The 10315-nt window shown below is 38.7% G+C and overlaps 2 long non-coding RNA genes across 8 annotated transcripts; both read left to right on the plus strand.

Annotated features, from left to right (window-relative positions):
- The first annotated feature begins 8004 nt into the window (after nucleotides 1–8004).
- On the plus strand, nucleotides 8005–10308 carry LOC124264810. 7 transcript variants are annotated; one of them, XR_006895260.1, is made up of 3 exons: nucleotides 8005–8133; nucleotides 9968–10049; nucleotides 10253–10308. It is a non-coding gene; the product is annotated as an uncharacterized LOC124264810 (long non-coding RNA). The 7 variants fall into 7 exon arrangements; XR_006895258.1 differs by lacking the exon at nucleotides 10253–10308 and adding an exon at nucleotides 10130–10161; XR_006895256.1 differs by lacking the exon at nucleotides 10253–10308 and adding an exon at nucleotides 10089–10119.
- On the plus strand, nucleotides 8885–9376 carry LOC124264811. Its single transcript, XR_006895262.1, has 3 exons — nucleotides 8885–8905; nucleotides 8988–9069; nucleotides 9312–9376. It is a non-coding gene; the product is annotated as an uncharacterized LOC124264811 (long non-coding RNA).
- Nucleotides 10309–10315: the final 7 nt, after the last annotated feature.

Raw genomic sequence — 10315 nt, forward strand, 5'->3', positions numbered from 1 at the left:
GTGGTACTGATACTTGTTTGATGCTTTAAAGACTACACCTGCTCAATGTGTTGCCGCTGTTGCTCCTGTGGGTGAGACTGTGGTACTGATACTTGTTTGATGTTGTAAAGACTACACCTACTCAATGTATTGCTGCTGTTGCCGCTGTTGCTCCTGTGGTACTGATACTTGTTTGAATCTACAGGAACTGAAGGAAACACCTGTTCTTGGTTGTCATTGGGTCAGCCCTCTTGATTACACCTGCCGCTGTACAGTGTGCACCTGGTTTTGTGAATCTCATGCTTTTCATGGTCTGTATCTGATGACTTTAGACAGTTTAACATTGTCACTTGAAATATCATCACGGAGGGACACAGATATCCATAGAAGTCCAGTCAGGGGTTAGGAATTAGTTATTAGAAATTACTTGCATTATCGGCAAGAAATTTACAACAAAAGTTGGTTAGCATTCACATTTTCGGTGAATGTGTGGGAAGTGTAGTATGGGGACTATTTTTGTTTCTGTTTTCAAATAGTTAAATGTTAGACATATTTTTTTCCCCTTGTGTTTATTTAGTGGGGAATAAATACTTAGGCGTTAAGCTGAGCTCAATTACAATGACAGTGTTGCTTCACATCAAACAGTACAGAGTCGTTTGTTACCATTTAGTGTTTATTCTTCAAAAGATATGCTTCTTGTGATACATAAATAAAATATCTCTTGTACAGGAAGTTTAGCATAGATAACATGTAGAAATATTTCACAAAATTAACACAGATGAAACAAAAATACATAGCCTTTGCAAAATGTAAGGAAAATCACTAGATATGGAGTAAAGGTTGTAGATAGTACATGCATGTAGATATTATACCTTTTGATTGGTTCAAAGCTTTCCACTATTTATTGTGGCAGTACTCTTGTCACTTCTGCACTTGTTTCCTAATCAATTAGCAAACTGGACAGGCGGGACCCTTCAGCCATTAGCAAGCAAGTTCTGAACTAATGACTGCTTCCCCAGTCTCATAGATCACTCAAAAGTTGATTTCACAATCAGCCAATGAAGAACATACTGTATCATGAATTCTTAGAACTATTCCATTATTATGTCTTGTTTCACTGATACTGACTGCCAGGATCCATGCAGTACCTGCCTTGAACAACTGTAATGTACAGGTGTGTAAATGCAGTGTTAAAAACTCCCTATATTCCAAGCTAGACAGCCGAATTGGTAACTTAAAAAAATTAGCAGTCCGGATACAAACTTGCCTGTCAAACTTGCCAAACAATAAAACACAAACAAAATCAGGTTAGTCAGGTTACTGTTTGTAGGCATCGCAATGAACCACATAGCACTAACAGGCAATGCACCGAGTTTAGGTAAACTTAAAGTGCACGTGTTGTGATTGGTTATCGTAACATGAACTGTCCAATCGTAAGTAGTTTAACATAATCATCATAATACCTTAAACACCGCAAACTGACGACAAGAGAACCTGTCTGATATCATGAAATATTTACTGTTAGGGGGAAAAATATCCACCAGACCACCGGACAGGCTACTTTAGAACTTTGACCGTCCGAGATGAAAATAGACCGTTCCGGACGGTCGGGCATGCAGGAATTTTAAACGCTGGTACATGTACAGTGTGTCTACAACTAAATTGTGCATATAAGACACATTTACTGGGTATTGAACACACATGTCTGTAAAATATAAAAGCCCCATTCATATGGCATACTGCAGTCATGGAATTCATGGATAAAACTTCTAGTGTTTTCTTAGCACTTCAACACTGTTACCTTAAGGCAGTGTTGAAGGAAGGCTTGTCTCAGTACAGCTACATTTCTACTGTATACTTCATAAATATATCACTGTCGTGTTGCTAGTAAGAAGTACCGGCGGGATTATTTCATCCAATAGAAGCAGTTTGATAATTTGGGCAAACTGCCGTCGGATACACAGATCAGATATACATGCCACTGATATGGATATCAGAATATAACAACAAAACAACAAAATGAGATGCACATTCCTGGGTAATACAACAACTGGATGGGATGAAACTTTCATTTTCCTAGTCACATCAGTAGCAGTACAACAAAACAAGTCCATTGATGCCAGGGCTGACTGGTGGCCAAACCTTTCAGGAGGCATTCATGGTACAAGTTTGCTGTTGTCAAAGTATAGGACAGTTATCATAGAAAAACATGCATTACATTTCCAGCACCAAAATAACATTTTAAACAATTTAGAGCACATGAATATACCAACTGAATGCCAAGTTAGAGCACAAGTATTTAGAAATGTGAGGAGAGCACAATGATAAGATATGCAACCCGTTCTTCCTATCACAATATGCACTCAAGTGTTGAAACATGTTTTGTACACCCAGTCAGTCAACAATCAAAAACATCTGACAATCTGAAGTCAGTCAACTATCGAGAAGATCTGACAATCTGAAGTCGGTCAACTATCAAGAAGAACAGACAATCTGAAGTCAGTCAACTGTCAAGAAGAACAGACAATCTGAAGTCGGTCAACTATCAAGAAGAACGGACAATCTGAAGTCGGTCAACTGTCAAGAAGAACGGACAATCTGAAGTCGGTCAACTATCAAGAAGAACGGACAATCTGAAGTCGGTCAACTATCAAGTAGAAAGGACAATCTGAAGTCGGTCAACTATCAAGAAGAACGGACAATCTGAAGTCAGTCAACTATCTAGACAACACTTATGTCTGAAATGAAGATTGCCTACATTGGCTGAAAGGCGTCTTTGGTAAATACAGGCAAGATGTTGCCAATCACAGTCATACATCAACTGTTCTAGAAAAATCTTCCTCATTAATACATCACAACAGATAAACACTGATATGAGACAAAAGCAACAAGTCTCATCCTAAGCATAATGATATATACGGTCATTTGAATTTGTCATCCATGCTGGAAATGATGAGCAGATGTCTCAAACCAGAAACCAATTCATCCAAGTCTTCCTGCACTTTTCACTCCCCTCTTTCTGAATGTTGTATACCTGATGTAGGGGCATGAGGAAAGAAACAACATTAAAAACAACATTCTGTACAGGTCATTATGTACAGTCAAAAACAGAAGTTCTGTATGTACTGATATGTATGCCCTGCAGTATACATTGATATATACCAGCAATACACATCAATATATACCAGTTCTGTATGTACTGATATGTATGCCCTGCAGTATACATTGATATATACCAGCGATACACATCAATATATATGTAGACCAGTTCTGTATGTACTGATATGTATGCCCTGCAGTATACATTGATATATACCAGCGATACACATCAATATACACCAGCTCTGTATGTACTGATATGTATGCCCTGCAGTATACATTGATATATACCAGCAATACACATCAATATACACCAGTTCTGTATGTACTGATATGTATGCCCTGCAGTATACATTGATATATACCAGCAATACACATCAATGTACACCAGTTCTGTATGTACTGATATGCATACATCGATATATTCCGGTCATACACATCAATATTTACCAGACCATTATGTACTGATATGTTTACCCTCTACTATATATATATACTACCTACGGTGTGTAATAACATATTGTTGTTTCCTTATTAAATACAAGAATACTTTAAAATCCAACAAAACAGTGACACAGGGCTCAACTGACTTTAAAGAAAACTTTAAATACCATTTAAACTTTATTTTGATGACAAATATCTGAAGTGAGTTAAAAGAAAAATTAGTTCAAAAGATCCTAAGAAAAAGAATATTGTTTACAATAATACTGAGTGCAAAAACTGAATTTTACACAGTTTGGATATTTTCATTGATTCATTAACATCCAACAAAACTTCATTTATTGCATTAATGATGTCTCCATAATATCTTGCATGCAGATGCTCGCTTCATCGTCTAGCAGTATCAGAAACATTTAAGATCTTTTCTTTTATAATTTTCTGAAGCACTTGTTTTCTTCCACTACCTTTGTTACCAGAGTCATGCACTGCTTAAATAGTCTGTCACAAGGGCCGTAACTCTACAGGCTGTACCTCGCTGGCCAAAACAATAACAGTTCAGACAATGAACACTGACAAGACTAGATAAATGAAACTGACAGAACCAGGATAGTGAAATTGGCAGGACCAGGAAGGTAAACTGACAGAACCAGGATAGTGAAACTGGCAGGACCAGGAGGTAAACTGACATTACCAGGAAGGTGAAACTGACATGACCAGGATGGTGAAACTGACAGAACCAGGATGGTGAAACTGGCAGGACCAGGAAGGTAAACTGACATGACCAGGATGGTGAAATTGACAGAACCAGGATAGTGAAACTGGCAGGACCAGGAAGGTAAACTGACATGACCAGGATGGTGAAACCCTCACAGAACCAGGATGGTGAAACCCTCACAGAACCAGGATGGTGAAACTGACAGAACCAGGATAGTGAAACTGGCATGACCAGGATGGTGAAACTGACAGAACCAGGAAGGTGAAACTGACATGACCAGGTTGGTGAAACTGACAGAACCAGGATAGTGAAACTGGTAGGACCAGGAAGGTGAAACTGACATGACCAGGATGGAGAAACCCTCACAGGACCAGGATAGTGAAACTGACAGGACCAGGATAGTGAAACTGACAGGACCAGGATAGTGAAACTGACAAAACCAGGATGGTGAAACTGACAGGACCAGGAAGGTGAAACTGGCAGGACCAGGATGGTGAAACTGACATGACCAGGATGGTGAAACTGGCATGACCAGGAAGGTGAAACTGGCATGACCAGGATGGAGAAACCCTCACAGAACCAGGATAGTGAAACTGACAGGACCAGGAAGGTGAAACTGACAGGACCAGGATGGTGAAACTGACAGGACCAGGAAGGTGAAACTGACAGAACCAGGAAGGTGAAACTGACAGGACCAGGAAGATGAAACTGACATGACCAGGAAGGGGAAACTGACAGGACCAGGATGGGGAAATTTTGACATGATCAGGATGGTGACATCATCCTTCCAGGATCCCATACTGCTGCCCCATCCATTTCTGTATGAAGTTTGGTTTCCATGTCAATCATTTGGGAAAAACCTACTTTTTGCCATTGCTGGCCAATGTAAGCAGTTGCCAGAATGGTGGTGTGTTCCAGGCTGTGGTTTGTACCGACCTTGAATTGACCATGACACCATTTACACATTGTAGAGACAAATTATTTAACTAATCAAGGTCTAAATTCCTAAATATATACACAGTACAACATCAATTTTATCAGCAGACCATTTAGTGACATATGTTCATTGTTTACTCATGCTCAAAGTAACACATTACACAATTGTTGCAATAATTAAGAAAGCCAACAGACTTCTCCAAACAGTATAGAACACATGACACCTGTATCCTGCTATCTTGATCTTAACTGAATTTTACTTCCACTGTAGATGAAAGCCAATTTTTTACACATAATCATTCAAATTTGATTAGAGTATTCATAACTACATACTTCATTAAAATGACATAAATGCCAAGTGATCCCAAGACAACGTACATATTTCTGATTGCTACATTTATTTATATGTTAATCACCAAAAGTGATAATCAAGTATGTTTTTCAGCATAAAGACCAAAAAGAAATCCTAAAATTTTACATGAACTAAGATCAATCTTTAGAACAGAAACAGTCTATGTTTGATGCAATCAGTGCAAAATTATACAAAGACATAAAACGAAACAATATTATTTGATATGACGGGGTATACAGCTCCCCTCTTTCCCTAACCTTACCTGGAATTCCTACTCAGTGATGACATCTATTGCCCACTGATATGTACACAATTAAAAAATAATACATGTTTAATGGTGAGGAATTCAAAACATTGAGAGTAACACTTTCAGTACTGATTATAAAACAGCCCTGGAATGAACAGCCAGCTGACCCCTCAGCCTTGGTTGGGAGTGAGCACAAAACTTGGTCCGGATCAGGTCAGATGTATCACCGACTCAAGGAACATATGTTTCAAGACATTTCCATAGATACATGACTGTTTAGGTGAGACTATATACTATCCAAACAGTGTGCGAAATAGTTTCCAAATTTTGCTGGCCAATTTGGCCAGCTATGCCTGAAAGTTACTAGCCCACAAAATAATTCACTAGCTTGAAATTTGAATGTAGAAACTAAGTAAAAGATTGCAAAAATAGATTAGAATAAGATATTGTCGGCATGACATGGGTTTTATCATGAAACTCCTAATATGATGAACATTTTTATCTGGCTATAGTCTTGCATGATTTAAAAGTGCATTAACTTGAAAAGTCGGAGAGAGTTATATATTTACAAAATGAACCCATGAAAATTCACTAGCCAGTCAGGCCGGTGACTGTGGAGATTTACTGGCCTGACTGGAGTTTTACTAGCCATGGGTTAGCAGGCCAGTGGCTATTTCACACACTGTATCCAACTTGAAGTGCTGACTGTCTATAAGGGTTATGATATAGGTAAGGTTGGACTGGCCGAGTCACCTAGCAGGTTAGTGAAGTGAAAGTATGCTGATACAGCATTACAGGCAGCTTATGTACTATTGGGTCAATGATGGTCGTTCATTTCTATTTGAAAACTATTTCCATGTTTCGCATTGACCACGTATCATTTTCTTTACAAGAAAACAAAAAAAAAAGAACTTATGAAGTCCAAGGAATGACAGAAGTATTATCAGCCTGTCAGTCACACACCTGTCTTGGACACTTTACATCATTGTATTTGCTCGCATGAGGTTATATTGAACAAACATACATAGCACAATATTCTTTACACTTTGCAACATAGTGCAAACATTCTTTACACTTTGCAACATCACACAAATATTAGTTACACAGAACAGCATAGCTCAAACATTCCTTACAGAGTGCAGCATAGCTGAAACATTGTGTCTACTCTTGACATTGTCATTAAAACACTGAGCAAACATTGCTCACACAGTAACACAATATAATTTTCAGCATTGTACATTGTATTTCATTTCACAGTAACACAACATAATTGTCCAACATTGTATTTCATTTCACAGTAACACAATATATTGTCCAAAATTGTACATTATATTTCCTTTCACAGTAACACAATATAATTGTCCAACATTGTGTATTATATTTCCTTTCACAGTACCACAATGTAATTATATACACTTACATCATGATCATCATCCTGATCACACTGTGCAACATTTCCATCAACAGTTAAGGCCACGTTGTACTTTGTACAACACAAAACCGACTGTACAATATTATGAAAAATTTCAATACTTTTAAGAATTTTCCGTCGAGAGCTCAAGCTCATGTAGACGTGTATGTGATCATGTTGAAGAAAAACATTTTCAATCAAAGCAAAATAACATATTGAACACTTGCCCATAATCCAGGTGACAGATATTCTGTCAAATACCCAGTACACTGCTTGAAGAAGTGACTGGACAATGTCTTCAAGCAGTGCATTGCCAAGTGTCCACTCACTCCTTCAAGGTATTGAGAGTGTACTGGATGTAATGGTCTACTGATACAAGGTATTGAGAGTGTACTGGATGTAATGGTCTACTGATAAAAGGTATTGAGAGTGTACTGGATGTACCAGTCTACTGCTACAAGGTATTGAGAGTGTACTGGATGTAATGGTCTACTGCTACAAGGTATTGAGAGTGTACTGGATGAAATGGTCTACTGCTACAAGGTATTGAGAGTGTACTGGATGTAATGGTCTACTGTTACAAGGTATTGAGAGTGCACTGGATGTAATGGTCTACTGTTCCAAGGTATTGAGAGTGTACGGGATGTAACGGTCTACTGTTACAAGGTATTGAGAGTGTACTGGATGTAATGACCTACTGCTACAAGGTATTAAGAGTGTACTGGATGTAACGGTCTACTGTTTCAAAGTATTGAGAGTGTACTGGATGTAACAGTCTACTGCTACAAGGTATTAAGAGTGTACTGGATGTAACGGTCTACTGTTTCAAAGTATTGAGAGTGTACTGGATGTAACGGTCTACTGCTACAAGGTATTGAGAGTGTACTGGATGTAACGGTCTACTGCTACAAGGTATTAAGAGTGTACTGGATGTAACGGTCTACTGTTACAAGGTATTGAGAGTGTACTGGATGTAACGGTGTACAAGGTATTGAGATGTACTGGATGTAGCAGTCTACTGATACAAGGTATTGAGAGTGTACTGGATTTCATGGTCTACTGCTACAAGGTACTGAGAGCGTACTGGATGTAACAGTCTACTGCTACAAGGTATTAAGAGTGTACTGGATGTAACGGTCTACTGCTACAAGGTATTGAGAGTGTACTGGATTTCATGGTTTACTGCTACAAGGTATTGAGAGTGTACTGGATGTAACAGTCTACTGCTACAAGGTATTGAGAGTGTACTGGATGTAACAGTCTACTGCTACAAGGTACTGAGAGTGTATTGGATGTAACGGTCTACTGTTTCAAATTATTGAGAGTGTACTGGATGTAATGGTCTACTGTTACAAGGTACTGAGAGTGTACTGGATGTAATGGTCTACTGCTACAAGGTACTGAAAGTGTACTGGATGTAATGGTCTACTGTTACAAGGTACTGAGAGTGTACTGGATGTAATGGTCTACTGCTACAAGGTACTGAAAGTGTATTGGATGTAATGGTCTACTGATACAAGGTATTGAGAGTGTACTGGATGTAATGGTCTACTGCTACAAGGTACTGAGAGTGTATTGGATGTAATGGTCTACTGATAAAAGGTATTGAGAGTGTACTGGATTTAACGGTCTACTGTTCCAAGGTATTGAGAGTGTACTGGATGTAACGATCTACTGCTACAAGGTATTGAGAGTGTACTGGATGTAACTGTCTACTGCTACAAGGTATTGAGAGTGTACTGGATGTACCAGTCTACTGATACAAGGTATTGAGAGTGTACTGGATGTAATGATCTACTGATACAAGGTATTGAGAGTGTACTGGATGTAACAGTCTACTGCTACAAGGTATTGAGAGTGTACTGGATGTAACAGTCTACTGCTACAAGGTATTGAGAGTACTGGATGTAATGATCTACTGCTACAAGGTATTGAGAGTGTATTGGAGGTACCAGTCTACTGCTACAAGGTATTGAGAGTGCACTGGATGTAACAGTCTACTGTTACAAGGTATTGAGAGTGTATTGGATGTAATGGTCTACTGTTACAAGGTATTGAGAGTGTATTGGATGTAATGATCTACTGTTACAAGGTATTGAGAGTACTGGATGTAATGATCTACTGCTACAAGGTATTGAGAGTGTACTGGATGTACCAGTCTACTGCTACAAGGTATTGAGAGTGTACTGGATGTAATGATCTACTGTTACAAGGTATTGAGAGTGCACTGGATGTAATGGTCTACTGTTACAAGGTATTGAGAGTGTATTGGATGTAATGGTCTACTGCTACAAGGTATTGAGAGTGTATTGGATGCAACGGTCTACTGTTACAAGGTATTGAGAGTGTACTGGATGTAATGATCTACTGCTACAAGGTATTGAGAGTGTATTGGATGTACCAGTCTACTGCTACAAGGTACTGAGAGTGTACTGGATGTAATGATCTACTGTTACAAGGTATTGAGAGTGCACTGGATGTAACGGTCTACTGCTACAAGGTATTGAGAGTGTACTGGATGTAATGATCTACTGTTACAAGGTATTGAGAGTGCACTGGATGTAACAGTCTACTGTTACAAGGTATTGAGAGTGTATTGGATGTAATGGTCTACTGCTACAAGGTATTGAGAGTGTATTGGATGTACCAGTCTACTGATACAAGGTATTGAGAGTGTACTGGATTTAACGGTCTACTGTTACAAGGTATTGAGATTGTTTTGGATGTAACGGTCTACTGCTACAAGGTATTGAGAGTGCACTGGATGTAACGGTCTACTGCTACAAGGTATTGAGAGTGTACTGGATGTAACGGTCTACTGATACAAGGTATTGAGAGTGTACTGGATGTAACAGTCTACTGCTACAAGGTATTGAGAGTACTGGATGTAATGATCTACTGCTACAAGGTATTGAGAGTGTATTGGATGTACCAGTCTACTGATACAAGGTATTGAGAGTGTACTGGATTTAACGGTCTACTGTTACAAGGTATTGAGAGTGTATTGGATGTAATGATCTACTGTTACAAGGTATTGAGAGTGCACTGGATGTAACGGTCTACTGCTACAAGGTATTGAGAGTGTACTGGATGTAACGGTCTACTGATACAAGGTATTGAGAGTGTACTGGATGT

The sequence above is a fragment of the Haliotis rubra genome, unplaced genomic scaffold (assembly GCF_003918875.1).
Source record: "Haliotis rubra isolate DU_JTF1 unplaced genomic scaffold, ASM391887v1 Scf945, whole genome shotgun sequence".
In the NCBI taxonomy this organism is placed as follows: Eukaryota; Metazoa; Mollusca; class Gastropoda; order Lepetellida; family Haliotidae; genus Haliotis; species Haliotis rubra.